Source organism: Oncorhynchus nerka, linkage group LG27 (assembly GCF_034236695.1).
Source record: "Oncorhynchus nerka isolate Pitt River linkage group LG27, Oner_Uvic_2.0, whole genome shotgun sequence".
Taxonomy (NCBI): Eukaryota; Metazoa; Chordata; class Actinopteri; order Salmoniformes; family Salmonidae; genus Oncorhynchus; species Oncorhynchus nerka.
Window position 1 is genome coordinate 55059326 of NC_088422.1, and position 18238 is coordinate 55077563.

Sequence of the window (18238 nt, forward strand, 5' to 3'; positions counted from 1 at the left end):
AGGAATGTGACTTTGTTTCAAGATACTTTTTCCCGACGAAAATCTAACACATTCAAAAGCGAATACTGGAACTATATTTTTTACATAGAACGTGGGGAATGGTCAGAGGTGATCTAAAGAACACTAATGTCGTTTTGTTTGTTATGGTGTCATTAAAAAAATATAAAGGAAATACTGTAACTTGGAAAGTATACCCACTACATGTGTGAAGTGTTCATCCTATGCGTTGTGCATGAAATATGATAACTTAGTGTTTTTGTTAAATAAAGTTCATATTTATATCAAAAAATCTGAGTTTACATTGGCGCGTTACGTTCAGTAGTTCTAAAACATGCAGTGATTGTGCAGAGAGCCACATCAATTTACAGAAATACTTATAATAAACATTGATAAAGATACGACTATTATACATGGAACTTTAGATAAACTTCTCCTTAATGCAACCGCTTTGTCAGATTTCAAAAAGCTTTACGGAGAACGCAAACCATGCAATAATCTGAGTACAGCCTTTAGACAACAAAGCAGCTAAAAAGATACCCACCATATTGGGTAGTCAACATTACTCAGAAATAGCATTTTAAATATTCACTTGCCTTTGATGATCTTCATCAGAATGCACTCCCAGGAATCCCAGTTCCACCATAAATGTTTGATTTGTTCGATAATGTCCATCAGTTATGACCAAATATCTTATTTTGTTAAGGCGTTTGATAAACAAATCCAAAAGCGTGTTCAGGTCGCGCGAACGTCAGACAAAAAGTTCAAAAAGTTCTGTTACAGCCCGTAGAAACATGCCAAACTAAGTATGGAATCAATCTTTAGGATGTTTTTAACATAAAACTTCATTAATGTTCCAACCGGACAATTCCTGTGTCTGTACAAAAGAAGTGGAACGTAACTACCTTTCACGTGAGCACGCCAGACCGAGGCTGTGGCACTCTGCCAGACCACTCACTCAAAGAGCTCTTATGAGCCCCTCCTTTAGAGTAGAATCCTCAAAACAGGTTCTAAATACTGTTGACATCTAGTGGAAGCCTTGGGAAGTGAAAGATAACTAATGTCCCACTGTATTTTCAATTGGGGCTGAGTTGAAAAACTACAAACCTCAGATTTCCCACTTCCTGGTTAGATTTCTTTCTCAGGTTTTTGCCTGCCATATGAGTTCTGTTATACTCACAGACATCATTCAAACAGTTTTAGAAACTTCAGAGTGTTTTCTATCCAAATGTACAATTCTATGCATATTCTAGCTTTTACGGCTGAGTAGCAGGCAGCTTAATTTGGGCACATTTTTCATCCAAGCTACCCAATTCTGACCCCTACCCCAAATAAGTTAAGAAAGTGATTGAGGTGGAAACTGGTCATGGCGATTCTAACCTATGGTTAGAATGGATTCAGTATACAGCCAGATCAGTAGCGAAAGAACAATGTTATGCCTGCGCCACAGCAAAACCTCAGTTGACAACCATTCCCTTTCCATTTAATGGAATTGATACACTGAGAGGAATGGGCTGTATGGTAAAGCTGTTCGTGAAGTCAGGGAAGCCAGACAATGACAGTTGCATTGATCTGCATTTTCTGTATCCCCATGTTCCCGTTATATCCAGATTTCCCCCTTTTGCAGGAGGACATTATTATTGTATGGCTCCCTACATCACACACGGATGGGACTTAGGGGAAGTAAGAACATGCAATAGGACAGAGAATGGTACCACAGACAAGACAAAGAGGGACCTGACTGGGTGGTTGAGTTCCGAGGACTTTAGTAAGATAAAAAGGCCTAGAGCGGATGTCTAGTGGTTTGTGGAGGTGTGAGGCTGTGGCCTAACCGGCCTACCAATTGGACCGGTAGTTGTGCACTAGTGCAGTTAGGAATGCCCTTCACCCTTATCAAACACAAAGACCTGGAGCCAGGTAGAAGAGAGAGGAGTGCTCTGTCAGGATCTTTTCCCACTAGATGTCATTGATAGCTTTGGAGTACAAAGGGGGGTACCTGATGAGTTCTGGATTGGAATCATGCATCTTCTGGTGGTAACAGCTGCAACTAGGTTGATGGGATGTCAGAATTGAATAGCCTTGGATATGTTACTGGCTGAAAAGGGTGGGGGTGTATGAGGTTCGGAGCAGAATGTTATACTTTCATCCCCGATAACACAGCTCCAGACGGATCAGTGACCAAGGCCCTGACTTGGTTAACCACATTAGCTCATGAATTGGTAGAGAACTCTGGGGTCAATAATGCTCTAACAAATTGGTTTAATAGTGTGTTTGGGAAATTGAAAAATGTCATAATCACTGTGTTGTGGGCAACTTTCACCTGTATGAGTGTTTTGGTTCTGTGTGGATGATGTTTGGTCCCGTGTGAAAGGTTTGCTCACCAGGACTCTGGAGAGGTCAATGACGCAACAGGTGGTGAGGTAGAGACGAATTCGAGCTCCGCCCAGGGTGATGACGAATACGGGCCTCCAAGCCTAGGAGCTCCGTTTCTTTTTACTATGAGGAGCCCATGTTGGATGAGACTGTTTTTGAGGGTTAAGACTGTATTTTTAAGACTGTATTTTTATGGAGATTATAATAAAAATCCAGGAAGCATTATGATCGGATAGGCCTATAACAGTCATTGATGAATATCGAATGTACATACATGTATTGGTTTGAATTATTCCTGGATACCATTTATATTTCCTTATAGTAAATGAGGTATCAGTGTGTATTATTTAGTGGATGTGTTGATGGAATGTATATGAATGACTAGAATAATCCACTCTGAACCCCGAAGCCGAATATTCGTATGAGTATGAAATTGATTAGACTTATGTATGACCATAGTCTGTACAATATGTCTATAAACCTTATTTGAATAACAGACAGACTCTCTGAGCAAGATTCAGTGCCGACCTTGGCTGCGGCCACAGAGTACATCCCAGTCTATATATCTTAAGGGAGGAGGGGGAGTAAGTCTCACGGAATCCCCTTATCTTTGTCGGCTGGGTAGCAGGACACTATGTTAGTGTGAATGTGTGTGCGTATGTTACTGTGAATGTGTGTGCGTATGTTTGTGTGAATGTGTGTGTGCGTGAGAAGCCAGTATAAAATGATTTTTTTTGTACAATAGAGCAGCGCGCTCTCGTAAATACATTTTCTGACTATTGTAGCTGGGCCTCCGTCTGATTCATTTCAACCAGTTTCTTACAAATTCTGGGTTTCAGGCTGAGTAATTAATTCAATTGGGTTTATGAACATTGAGAACATAATTCACTATGGCTGACTATGTTTGAGTTAAAGTAGGGCCAGTGCATACTGTTGTCAGCAAAGCAGGTGAAAGCCAACGCAAAGTTAGAAAGAGTACTTATGTTGTAAAGAGCAGGAAATATTGGATGCAAGGGGGGTATGGCAGGACAGTGGTGCAGGAGGCTAACCCATACAGTAGCGAGGGACCTAAACTTTTAACATAGTTGATGTACTGGAAGTTGATGTACTGGAAACTGAAGTCATACATTGGTAGAGTGGAGTATAATTTATTGTTACCCTGCCAAAGAAGTCAGTTTGCTGCTCCAAAATCCACATAACACCCAACGGGACATTCCTTGGGCTGACACTTTCAGCACCTCAAAAGAGCTGAACAGATCTACCTGGTATATGGTGTCACAGTTGACAGTGGAAGACCAGTACCCACTCTTTATCAGATCTATCAAATTTGCCGTCAATGTACTAAGACAGGTTGTGCAGGTCAGCACAGGTACTGTGACATTCTATTCTAGCGACCTTGAGGGGAAAAAAAATGTACAGTCTGAATTAATGTTGTTTTACATTGCTTTGCTACATCACTGGTTCTTGTAGATATTGCACGTACCATTTATTCCTACGAGGATCATATGTTTCCCAGGGCCAACATGGATTGTGCTTGTTGGGCAACCACATATCACCTCTGGTACGCCCAATGGTAAGAAATGATTTAGGGACAATATTTTATACAACAATAAATTTGAACATTAATATAATTCTTTCAGCTGCAAAAAAAAATGTAAAAACACAACCTGTTCATTAAGTGCATATTTGCCTTCACTTTGGAGAGATATAGCTTCTGTTGGAGGAAGGGGCATGTAGAATCCCTCTTTTAAGTCAGCTAGGAGGATGTTAATTCCACTATGAAGTATTGCTTTTTTGAAAACACAATAAAAACAGGAAAATAATTAAATTAGCAACATTATATAATTAATCTATTAAATCGCACATAGGGCTGTAGGTGACAGCAAATATATCTCTGCACAATCTATGGTTTGACAAGCCAAAAACCTCAACTTTGATTCTACAGTAAATTAAATTGCAGGGCAGACCAAAATATTAAGTATAAAATGGAATATCACACAATAGAACTTGATCCCATCATCGAATAGATAAAAACACAATGAGTGTACAACACATTCTTTCCTTGACAGACTGAACAGGTTAAAACTATGATCCCTTATTGAATTCCACTTCAGTGTAGATGAAGGGGAGGAGGATAAAGAAGGATGTTTAAGCCTTGAAATAATTGAAACATGGATTGTGTACGTGTGCTATTTAGAGTGTGAATGGGAAAGACAAAACATTTAAGTGCCTTTGAACGGGGTATGGTAGTAGATGCCAGATGCACCGGTTTGTGTCAAGAACTGCAACGCTGCTGGGGTTTTCACGATCAACAGTTTCCCGTGTATACCCAGCCAACTTGACACAACTATGGGAAGCATTTGAGTCAACATGGGCCTGCATCCCTGTGGAACGCTTTCGACACCTTGTAGAGACCATGCCCCGACGAATTGAGGCTGTTCTGGGGGCAAAAAGGAGCGCATCTCAATATTAGGAATGTTTTGTACACTCATTGTATTTCGACTACAGAGTAAACTCTCCTCAAAGGCAAATGCTTCCGGCTTCCACAATTACAGACAGTGGCTGCAAAAGGCAAGACACTGTGTAAACGTTCTAATAGTGGATTTGAATGAATTCAACCAAGATTAATTACATAATGTGGAATGGCAGATTGCTTCATATTAAAAGGAAATGTGCAGAAAAAAAACTCTGCCAGGATTTTGTTATTGCACTCCCCTACAGAAGTATTTGGACAATGATGCTAAAATGTTGAATTTGTCTCTATATTCCAGCATTTTGAATTGCATTGTTGAGAAGGAATCTGCAAGTAAGCATTTCATTGGATGGCGTTACCATGAGTATCCTGTACATACGATTAATAAAACTTGCAACTAGCTCAACCATGACGATGTAATAATATTTAGACACATTTCGTGTATGTATTAATGTTGTCAGAAATGTAGTATTTGGGCCCATATTCCTAGAAAACAATGAGCACATAAAGCTTGTGAATCTACAAACTTGTTGGATACATTTACAGCTTGTTTTAGTTGTGTTTCAGATTATATTGTGCCCAATAGGAACTGAATGGTGAATAGACATATAAAGTCCTTTCATTTCTAAATCGTAAATCAGATATGTATGAAAATACACTAAAATATTCTGTACTGTAAACTTATATGAAACATTTGATCTCAAATCCAAAATTCTGGAGAATAGAGCCAGATTTAACCATTTTGCATCACTGTCAAAAATATGTAGTGGAGAATAATTCAGTAACACCAAGATGACCCCAATATTGACAGTGAAACTATTTAAACATACCTATATCTTTATCAATGCTGAACACTGGAGTGGATTCCAATCAACTGGTCCTTGTCTCTAGAATAAGATATGCAAATAAGGGTGGGAATTAAAGGAATATTCAGAAGTTGATACAGCCATTTTTTGACTTATATTAGGATATGTACCCATTGATTCTTGAATGTTATAACTAATTACCGTCTCATGAGTTTAGTTCAACTGTTGTACCGCATCAGAACTATAAGCTTGTTTTAGTAAAATGTTTGCAAAGTACTGTAAAAAAAAAAACTCTTAAAACATGGTTAAAACTATTATTTTAATATCATTGATGGTATGTTCTTGCATCCATAGCTCTGTCTATAAATTGAAAGTGGTTACATGTCCCCAAACCCATCACTTAGCTTTTTACCAAAATAGGGGAGGATAGTGTGCTTTGTTATTGTTTCAACAGCTTTAATAAAAAAATATATACAACAAATGAATTACAAGGCCACTGAATAACAAGGAATTGCATGGATGAATCTATTCAATCGCTCACCAATACTGGATCCTTCCTCCTCAGTGAATGGCCCAAAAGTTTGCACTGGTCTGGCTCTTGATGTACTGGCCCTTGGAGCTGAAAAAGAATATTCATAATAATGTTTTTAGTTCAAAAGATTTGCTGGAGTCCTGACTCTGCTTTCATTAAATATGTATTTTCCTTGGAGACAGACAAGAACAGTTAGAGACAGGGAAAGGTGGGATCAGATTTGCATGTAATCTATTATGTGTTATGGGTAGATGGCACTAGACCGACCTATGGCACGGCAACAAACGTTTGATATGCTATGATACAGTATGTTTGAAAGGAAAAAGTCAGATCAAGGACGAATAAAATTAAAACACCTAGACGGGATGAAACTTACCAAGAGAAGTGGATGTAGTTGCCTTCCTGGCTTGAGGAACAATCTGTCCTCTCTCATCCCTTTGTCTCCACCTGAATGTAATCCCTGTAGGCTTGTTTGTCTTTTTCTTCTTATTTTCCTAAAAAGTGCATTTCAGCTATCATGCCTGGCCCACTAATAAAAGTATCCCACAAGCATGACTTGCTTGCACACAAGTGGAGCACAAGCAAGACTTTTATTTTCACATAATGTGAAGTGATTTGTCAGCTGAGGAAAGGCACCTGCAGTAGACCCACTTTCTGGCTCACTCACACAGCTAACATGTGTAGAAGTTCACAAGGATGCTAACAAGTGCACCCTTGTGCCTCATGCTCAATATCATTGATGCCCATGATCATATCTTCATATAAATGCACATTTGTGCCATGTGGGCTCTACTTTAACAAGCCAAATGCAATGATAAATCGTAACGCTGTGTTGCTGGGTGTGGTTTGGGAATATTTGTGCATGTATGGGAGGTCAGGGATGCAAACTGCTGAGGGCCCAAAAAGGTGACACTTTTTTGGCTTCTCACCTAACGTTACCACTTCGTTATCGTTCAGGGGACGTGCTGCAGTAACTGGCAAGCTGACTTTCCAGACTGCGCGCAGATACTGTAACTAAAAAATTAGTTGTCTATATGGAAGGCCAAGAGTTTCAAATCGTCTTGAGTCTCTTCTTTCTTCAGTCACCTGCTGCGCTGTATTCTGTTATTATGTAAACAATTGGCTGAGCCTTGTATACAGCCAGTATTGATCCAAACGTGCATAACTTGCTGTAAGCGAACGAGTGGTGATCCAAACCTCGCCCCCCCCCCCCCCCCCCCTCCCCCAAACTTTTCTCATCGGATGTACACAAATCACATAGGTCACCTATTTTAGATTCAAAACGGCAAATTACGCCACAAGGTGACTAGTTTGCGTCCGGAATTGTTTAGTGTTGTGTTTTGTAGTGTAGTTTCTTTGCCCTACCAAGATTTACATGCTAACATCGCCACTGGCTCTAACACAGACTGGACCCCAACCGAACCAACGTGTAAATTGTAGCTGTAACTCCATACATTTTTCATTGATACATACTTGTAATTAAATACAGAAACATCTTCCATTAAGTTAGACAAATCTCAAAATGTTATTATTACTCTAAATTAGGCTAAATCACATTTTATTTTCTGCACTTCCACCATCACAGTATATATTTGAACAGTAGTTTCACCTGAACATTTTCCAACCAACAGTATTATAATGGCTATCTTGCTTGGTTAAGAGTGACTTAATCCAGAGAGTAAAGGTGAATTACGGTGACCAAATTAATTGCCTCACAACAACTAAAACAATTTGTGGAGTATCCCGAATGTCCATCTTTTTCCCGAAGTGTGCACTACTTCTCATCACGTATTTGAAAGTTTAGGATTGGTATAAGCATTGGCTGGATTAAGTTTTATCCATTATTAAATCCATGCAAGAAAATATTTCTCCCTTTAAGAGAAGGGTGGAGAATCAGGACACATAGCTAGAGCAGGGGAGTTACTACTCCCTAGAGAGGGTGTACAGATGAGTCCTAGGGGTCAGCCTGGAGTGACAGTCCCTCAGTCTCTGTCCCCATACTGAGGTTGTCCAGCAAGGCCACAAAGGGTTGGTCCAAGCTCTATTCCATGGCAGCGTAGATGAGGTAGAAGAGGCAAGTCAAGATGAGGAAGACCAGGATCTAGACCAACAGAGGCACCAGGCGGCGCTCCAATGCCCGTCTCTGTAGGGTCATGAGACTGGCAGGGAGATCTGGGAATTTAAACTGGACTGGTCGCCCCGCTGCACCCTTGATAGGCCTCCGACGGGTGGCACTGGAAGAAAGAGGAAAATGTGCCACATAAAAATGTAGACAAATAGTATGAGAATACAGAATCTAAGTAGCCTCAGTAAGCAGAAACTAAAAAGTCTCTGGGACATAGCCTTATTTAACCTGAGAGAGGCTACCTTACAAATGGTGACTATTCCCTAATTGTTAGTCTTCTATATGTGTAGTGTTGTTTTATGGGAAACTGGATTTACGCAATGCCAGTGCTTGTAGGTTCTGTCTCTGGGAACATCTCCATCAGGACATCTGTGACCTGCTCCTGAAGAAGTAAAACATATATAGAGGAACAAAATCAGACTGTCTGACCCAAACCAAAAGAGATGAGAGGAAAGAGATAAACGGTTAGGGGAAAGTCATAAAGCCACTTGTGGTTATTGTGCAAGACCTTAGGTTGAAAGTCCTGAAGTGACAGTACAGTGAACCAAGACATTATCCCCAAACCTTTTCTCTGTAAAACATTAATTTAGGTATGAATGAACACTTTGATTAATGCAGTAGCTTGGTTGTACACATGGACAACCCAATCAAACTTACAGTGATGGTAAAACCATTAACAGGATAATAAAGTATACAGTGTAGACCTGCATATACACCGTAGCTCTAGTGTATGAACTGTTGAAAGAGTGAAAAGATAGGAATGAATCTGAAAGACAACTAAACAAGCTAATGTAAGTGTATTGTTATGCCATTTGAAAAAGGAGGTCTTTGGGGTGATCGCCATGTTCACAATCGCCATGTCCTGAAGGAAGAAGTGAGAAACAACTCATTAAATGTACACTACTGGCCAAAAGTTTTAGAACACAGACACATTCAAGTTTTTTAAAAATTTGACTATGTTCTAGATTGTAGAATAATAGTGAAGACATCCAAACTATGAAATAACACATGTAATCATGTAGTAACCAAAAAAGTGTTAACAAATCTAAATATATTTTATATTTGAGATTCGTAAAATAGCCACCCTTTGCCTTGATGACAGCTTTGCACACTCTTGGCATTCTCTCAACTAGTTTCAAGTGGAAAGCTTTTCCAACAGTCTTGAAGGAGTTCCCACATATGCGGAGCACTTGTTGGCTGCTTTTCCTTCACTCTGCAGTTCGACTCATCCCAAACCATCTCAATTTGATTGAGATCGGGGAATTGTGGAGGCCAAGTCATCTGATGCAGTACTCCATCACTATCCGGGGGTCAAATATCCCTTACACAGGCTGTCCTGTTGAAAAACAAATGATAGTCCCACTAAGCGCAAACCAGATGGGATGGCGTATCGCTGCAGAATGCTGTGGTAGCCATGCTGGTTAAGTGTGCCTTGAATTCTAAATAAATCATAGACAGTGTTACCAGCAAAGCAGCCCCACCACGCTTTACGGTGGGAAATACATATGCGGAGATCATCAGTTCACCCACACGGCGTCTCACAAAGACACAGAAGTTGGAACTAAAAATCTACAATTTTGACTCCAGATCAAAAGGACAAATTTCCACCGGTCTAATGTCCATTGCTTGTGTTTCTTGGCCCAAGCACGTCTTCTTCTTATTGGTGTCGTTTAGAAGTGGTTTCTTTGCAGCAATTCAACCATGAAGGACTGATTCACACATTCTCCTCTGAACAGTTGATGTTGAGATGTGTATTACTTGAACTCTATGAAGCATTTATTTGGGCTGCAATTTCAGAGGCTGGTAACTCTAATTAACTTATCCTCTGCAGCAGAGGGAACTCTGGGTCTTCCAATCCTGTGGCGGTCCTCATGAGTGCCAGTTTCATCATAGCACTTGATGGTTTTTGCGACTGCTCTTGAAGAAACTTTCAAAGTTCTTGAAATATTCCTGATTGACTGACCTTCATGTCTTAAAATAATCATGGGCAGTCGTTTAGCTTTGCTTATTTGAGCTCTTCTTGCCATAATATGGACTTGGTCTTTTACCAATTAGGGGTATCTTCTGTATACCCCCCCTACCTTGTCACAACTCAATTGATTGGCTTAACCTCTTCAGTCGACCCTCTACTTTTTTGAACATTCTGTTAAAAATCGCGCAACATTTCAGCGCCCTGCTACTCATGCCAGGAATATAGTATATGCATTTGCTTAGTCTGTGTGGATAGAAAACACTCAGACGTTTAAAAAACTGGTTAAATCACTGCTGTGGCTTTACCAGAACGGCATTTACATCGAAAAGCACAGGAAAAACTGATCACTGAAAATGGGAAAATATATCCATGCGCTACTTGATCCCATTGATAAAGGTGAACCACAATTAATTGACTGAGGTTGCAGTACCTACAGCTTCCACACGGTGTCTAGAGTCTTGTCATTTCCCTTCGAGTTTTTTCTTGGTCAAACACATGCAGGACACCGTATCTAATCCGGTCTAGGACCGGATATTTTCGTTGAGTTTCTAGCCGGACATTTTTCCAGACGGACAGCTAATGATCTTTACATCGCCTCCTGATGAATTTTATCGCTTATTAATGTTTACTAATACCTAAAGTTGCATTACAAACGTATTTCGAAGTGTTTTGTGAAAGTTTATCGTCGACTTTTTGAATTTTAAAAAATGACGTTACGTTTTGAAACTATGTTTTTTTCGTTTATCACACAGTCTACATATAACGATATCTAGGCTTTATATGGACCGATTTAATCGAAATAAAGACCCAAATAGTGTTTATGGGACATCTAGGAGTGCCAACAAAGAAGATGGTGAAAGGTAATGAATGTTTTCTATTTTGTTGTGCGGTTTGTGTAACGCCGAAATGCTAATTATTTTGTTTACGTCCCCTGTGGGTCTTTTGGGGTGTTGCATGCTATCAGATAATAGCTTCTCATGCTTTCGCCGAAAAGCATTTTAAAAATCTGACTTGTTGCCTGGATTCACAACGAGTGTAGCTTTAATTCGATACCCTGCATGTGTATTTTAATGAACTTTTGAGTTTTAACTAATACTATTAGCATTTAGCGTAGCGCATTTGCATTTCCAGAGCTCTAGTTGGGACGCAAGCGTCCCGAGTAGAGGGAAGAGGTTAAACGTATTAAGGAAAGAAATTCCACAAGTTCACTTTTAAGAAGGCACACCTTTTAACTCAAATGCATTCCAGGTGACTACCTCATGAAGCTGGTTGAGAGAATGCCAAGAGTGTGCAAAGCTGTCATCAAGTCAAAGGGTGGCTATTTGAAGAATTTCAAATATATTTTGATTTGTTTAACACTTTTTTGGATACTACATAATTCCATGAGTTATTTCATAGTATTGATGTCTTCACTATTATTCTACAATGTAGAAAATAGTAAAAATAAAGAAAAACCATTGAAGGAGTAGGTGTTCTAAAACTTTTGACCGGTAGTGTATATTCCACATCCCCTCTACTTAACCACAGCCCAGTGAATCACATTGATGGGTTCTGACTTCTAAACTTGAAATATCCTTGTTCATGTTATTGAGGGGGCGAGGGGGGAATGCAGAACATTTACATTGTCAGAACATGTTACTGTTAGACATCAGGTATCCTATGGAAAGGAGAAGGGCCACAGTTTGGTACAAGTTAACAGAACAGCCATGAGTTGGGGAGGAGTGAGGAATTTGGGCCAAGGTCAGGTCACATGAAGTGGCTTGGCTGTCCAGGTGTGTAAGGAGGAGACTCAGCATGGGAGGAAGGTTTAAATACCAGTGCTTGTGTGAATATGTCTTGGTCTTGTTCAGCTGTCTGACCCATTTGGTGAATAAACTTGGTTTGAGCTTTTCATAGTTGTCCATGAGTTTTTACTCTGTTTATTTAGAACCTAACAACATCCACCCTGTAACCACCAACAACAACAGCGTGTCACTGATAAGATTACTGAAGTGTTTGTGAGTACTACTGACCTGGTGGGGCCTTGGCCAAGAAACCAGAATTTTACTCCTATTGTGCTTCTGTGTTCTACTACTGGAGAGAGGGCTTTGACTCTCAATTTGTGGATCCAGAGGAAAATGTTAATACAGCATATCACTCATTGGTCAAAACTTTAGTGGGGATTAGATATTTAGGTTGTTGATGTGATCGTCAAGATTAAAACCTGATAAAAACAAACTTTCCTCCTCTACCATCTCAGTAATGATGAAGCTCTGAGAAGCTCTGAGAAGAGGAATAGGTTAGGCTGGGTTTCTGTACAGCACTTTGAGATATCAGCTGATGTACGAAGGGCTATATAAATAAATTTGATTTGATTTGAATAGGAGAAATCATCACCACCACCTCCCAGAGATACAGACAGAGGCTGCATCTGCATGGGTTTAAAGTAAGACGGTTGTTCAGAGCCACAGCCGATAACAGGTTATCCAAAAATATGCTCCAACAGCTTGCTTGATCCCTTAAGTTGTCCCTTAAAACCCAAAATATGCACCAGCTTTAGAGTGTGAGATGAAAACACTTGCAAGTAGAATAGCAGCGATCCCATTCCCATTGAAGAGTTAATGAGTGAGTTTTTCTAGAAGGGATACCACTGGTCCTGTGGTATGTCCTAGCAGAGAGGATGTTCTGCTCAGTCCAGCTCCGTACCCAGGAGTAACAGGCGATGGGGGCAACTGCCCCCGGTGCCTCCCCTTCGCTGTTGGAAGACTCAGCCACATTCCTATGATTCCCTGCATTCCTTTTGGGATTTAATTCATAGTGGCCTGGAGCTCTCCAGACCCGCTGCCAGGGTAGCATCATTATTATCCCATTACACAAAAGCATCACACTCCAGAAATTATCACGCATTTTAAATTATGAATAATTCATAAGTAAGGGTGCTGGTAGTCAAAGTAGTTCTCAGATTTACCATTCTCGACCATGGCATAAAACACTGATGTTTTTATTATTCCATACCATCTGCTAAAATTAAGAAATAACTGAGCTGAGAACCAATCCTAAAATGTAACAACTTCTTTTGACATTGAGACCCAACAGTTAGAACATAAATACCTATCTACTGTCACAAGGTGGCACTGCAGGCAACATTTTTCCTTACTTGAGGAGAATGACGTAGTTGCATAAGAAATTCACTATTCATTGGTCAAAGTCTCAAAATAAGATCATAGTATGAACTCACTCACCTGATCATTAGCATGCTGATATTCCTCCACTGCTCTGGTCTTCCTTGTTCTGAACCTACAGAATCAGAGGTAAACACATCCTTGTTTGAGGACACCATTTTGTCATCCATTTTAGCATACAGAATCCACATCTGCATCTATATATCACAAATGGTAGTAACAAATCTTAATGATTATACCCCACTCTTCCGCCTCTTCTTCACTGTCATAGTACTGGTTTGCATATCCTGTGCCACCATTCTGTCTGGGCTGGGTAGGTTCTAGTAGCCTTTTACTTCCTCTTATAGATAGACCTGGTGGTGGCTATCACAAACATACACACATGAAGAGATCCATTTCAAACTAAAGACATTGTACAAAGTACCATATGGAAATGTGGTATTAGCAAGTACAGACAGATCAAATACAGAGATTAAAAGGGGCAATCATCAGTAGCTACATCCATTTTTGGACATACATTTAAGATATGAACCCGTTGATTCTTGAAGAATACATATAAACGTATAAATTCCTCATAAGTTTAGTTCAACTGTCGTACCCCATCAGAACCCAAAATAAGCTTGTTTTACTCCGATGTTTGTAATCAAAGCAATTAAAAACAAACACTGCGTAGCCTCAAACCATGGTTAAAACTATGATTTTGATATCCTGGATGGCCAGTCCTTGCATCCATAGCGTGGTCTATGAATTTGAGAGTGGTGCCATTTCTCCAGCCCCAGCACTCAGCTTTTTAGCTTTACTGTTTCAACTGCTGATTGCCGCTTTAATGTAACGTCTTTAATAAATGTAGTCTTCAGTAGTCTCACCTACAATGGGTCTAGCTTCGACTAAATATTTGAGCAGTGTGGCCGTGAGTTCATCATCCGTAAGTCCACATGGGTCAGTCAGCTCTGGATCTTCCTTATTTTCTTCTTCCTCTGGGGACAGGAAATGACCAGGTATGATTGAAACTCACTGAAATCCCTTGACACAACTTTTCCCATAACTGAGAAGTGTCTTTTAAAAACGAATTTCAGACCACGGAGCATGACTAACTGGACAGGGTAAACACAGTCATGTTGATTATAATGCTAGACACAATCATGACTACTATAATGAAAATAAGGACAATTGAATGCTGATCAAAACATCAAGATAATAAGCTAGCTGTTTCAGCAAAACATTAATAATCAATATAAGAGCAAGTTGCACAAAGTGCTGGGTTTTACAGCATTTCAAATTCCACCTCATATACAGCTTCTATAGAAGACACCCTGTTTTGTCTGCAATGCAACTTATACATAAGGCTTGGTGCTAGCCCTTATTCTGGAAATAATTCAGTGTTCATATACCCTCATTGACAGGCTAGCTGACTTACAGTAGTAAGTTGAAAAGAAGACAAAATCAGGTGCATCCTTTGAAAGCATCAAGCATGTATTTGAGCAGAACAGAGCCCATATACACAGACAGTTTATTAGGTACACCATCCCGTTCACAAAAAAATGGATTGCTCTTACAGACAGTGAGTCACATGGCCGTGGCTTGCTATATAAAGCAGGTAGACGGGCATCGAGGCATTCAGTTAATGTTCGATTGACCGATGGGCAAAAACGAGTGACCTAAGCGACTGAGTGTGGTATGATCGTCGGTGCCAGGCACGCTGGATCCAGTGTCTCAGAAATAGCCACCCTCCTGTGCTTTTCACGTACGGCAGTGTCTAGGGCTTACACAGAATGGTGCAACAAAAAAAACATCCAGTCACCGGCAGTCCTGTGAGCGAAAACTCCTCGTTGAGGAAAATTGCAAGAATCGTGCAAGCTAACAGGGGGGGCCACAAACAGACAAATAACGGCACAGTACAATAGTGGTGTGCAGAACGGCACATCGGAACGCACAACTTGTTGATCCTTGTCATGGATGGGCTATTGCAGCAGACGACCAAACCGGTGTTCAACTAAAAACAAGAAGCAGCTCCAATGGGCATTCGATCACCAACACTGGACAATTGAGGAGTGGAAAAACATTGCCAAGAACATGACATCGAGTTCAGTTTACTTGAGTGGCCTGCGCAGTCCCCAGACCTCAACCCAGTATAGCATATTTGAGATAAGATGGAACAGGCTGTTCGAAGAATTAATGTACCGCCATCCAATCAGCAGCAACTGTGTGATGCCATCGCGTCAGCATGGACCAACGTCACTGTGGAACATTTCCGACACCTTGTAGAATGCCCCGAATAACTCAGGCTGTTCTGAAGGCAAAGGGAGGTCCTACCAGGTACTAGTTGGGTGGGTGTACCTAATAAACTGATCAGTGAGTGTATATAAACAGGTGTGAGAAGAAGAGATCAGCATGACTCTAATGTGCCAGTTCGCTATCCTTCTTTGCAATACATTCTCAAATGTAAATATAGAAATACAACCGTCTGGTGTAAAGCAGTAAAGCACTAAGCTCTAACTAAGTGTGAAACCATACTGAATGATGGCATGGCATTGGCAACCCAGTTCTGGAAGACAGCCACTCACCCTCACCCCCAATCCCCTCACCCCCTCCATGGGCTCCTCCCTGCCCTCCTCTGCAGTCTAGTCAGTTAGGCCAACTATATAGCTGACCTTGCAGAGTTCAAGCTATCAGTTGATATGGGGCTACAACAGCTGCATGCCACCCTGTGTGCTCCCTTCACTTTAGGCAGTCACCCCAGGACAGTATCAATAACATGTTTAACTTCATTTACCAGAAGATCTGCCCCATGCACCATGAAATAATTATTTAAACAATGCATACAACATTTTAGTAAAGTACAGTAAAGTATAGTAATAGCTAAGCTAAAACCATTTGAACATATTTTGTTGAGCACATGACTCTGTACTTTTGAAAACACTTTTCCGTATGTAGGGTTTTCAACCATTAGTCACCCACATTTGGCTCTGTGTAAAACTACAATTCTGACCCTGGGTTTTAACGTTTAGAAACGTCAATAATGGCTGCTTACAAAACGGTTTCGAAACATATGCTGATATGTCCCTTATCTTTCAAGTCAGCGAGAAAGAATCTTTTAATTAAAAAAGATACACTTACTGAAGCAATTTTGCGCAGATCCATACACTGTGTGTGCCTCCAGTTGATGAACTACTCTTCCTGCACAGTTAGCTTACACACAGGTGTTCTTTGGCACACTAGCAGGGCTGGGGAGTAACTGACTACATGTAATCAGTTACATGTAATCTGATTTCAAAACAATTGTTACATTACCAGCTAAAAATATTGTAAAGAGATTACAGATACTTTTGAAAAACTTTATGATTACTTCTTGGATTACCTTTCAATTGAAAAGGGATGTTTGCAACAACAAAAAACATGACCTTTCTGTTTTCTCAATAACATTCTATTCAGCATTGAAAAAGGGTACAAGTTTAAGTTTGTTCCAACTGAGCGAGTCTCACCACAAGCGTTTGTTGGATCCTTTTTGTGTTGTTTTTAAAATTTTTTGAGGTATTTCCAACAGTAAAAAAAACTCTGAAAAGTTCAACTGTAGCATACCGTAAATTATTGTGCTTTGTGGTAAAATTGCTGTATTTCAAATGGTACTGTAATTCCACCCCACAGAATACAGTAGTGGGTGCATGGTATTGTTGTTTCTGTTTCATTAACATAGAGGCGTGCGTTGTAAGAGGCTATATTTGTTTCACCCGTGAGTGAGAATGTTGTACCAATTTAACTCATACGTGGTTATAGTGCCCCATCAATTGAAAATGTTTAGGGGAAAGATCGGAGTGGCAGCAAGTCTTAAACCTTAAATGGTTGACTATTTTGCCATGTCCTTATGGTCCGTTTTGCCCTATAGTTGCTGCCAGTTTGGAAGCCTTTGTTAAGGCCTCTAGAAGTGCAAGTGATATAAAAAACACAAAATATGTATTAATATGCTGTAATTTACAAACACTTTACCAAGCAGCCAACCTGCTTGCACCAATCCCTTGTAATTACAGTAAAATACAAAACCGTCCCCTCAACAAATGTAATTAATTCATCCATTTATTCATGCCAATTACAGTAAAATGTACCTTTAACAGTATAATACAGTACATTTTACAGTATTGTAGTCTTACTGTGTGTCATTACACAGTATTTGCTTTGATACCATATTTATATTATAGGAATTATACTGTAATATGAAATACAGAATTTTACTTGCCACCAAGCTGCTTGTAAATTAATGTGAAATTCATGGAAACCTGTGAAAGGGTAATCAAAGGAGAGTAATCAAAAAGTAACTGAAAATAATCCAACATTGGTTCTGAGTTGAAGTAATCCAAATGTTAACGTTACTGATGAAAAATTTGGTCAGGTAACTAGTGAAGGATTACATTTAGAAAGTAACCTACCCAACCCGTGCGCTAGATAGCTAATTAGCACAGGTGGGGTCCATATCTTCTGTATGTCTTCCGTAAACAAGCGCTGTAACATGGAGATATGGCCGTGGGAACACTGACCGTATAAAAAGGTGTGTAGTAATTTACTTTTTGTTTAATGACTTCTTGCTGATATGAAAGATACGTTCCTTATGTTTCCAAAACCCTACCGCAGGCGATTGTCACGACTTCTACCGAAGGTAACTCCTCTCCCTGTTCGGGCGGCGCTCGGCGTCGCCGGTTTACTAGCCGCTACCGATCCCTTTTTCTTTTTCTGGTTGTTTTGTCTGTGTTCCTTTTCACACCTGGGTTCAAATGCTTTGATTTCTGTGGGTATATAGGGCACCTGTT

The 18238-nt window shown here is 40.1% G+C and overlaps 1 long non-coding RNA gene across 2 annotated transcripts; it reads right to left on the bottom strand.

Moving 5' to 3' along the window:
- Window positions 1-7698: 7698 nt before the first annotated feature.
- Window positions 7699-16672, bottom strand: LOC115111088 (uncharacterized). Of its 2 annotated transcripts, XR_003860762.1 has the most exons (6): window positions 16557-16672; window positions 14306-14416; window positions 13679-13802; window positions 13500-13554; window positions 8624-8688; window positions 7699-8415 (listed from the first exon to the last, which is right to left on the bottom strand). It is a non-coding gene; the product is annotated as an uncharacterized LOC115111088 (long non-coding RNA). The 2 variants fall into 2 exon arrangements; XR_003860763.1 differs by lacking the exon at window positions 8624-8688 and having other exon boundaries at window positions 16557-16671.
- Between the last annotated feature and the right edge of the window lie 1566 nt (window positions 16673-18238).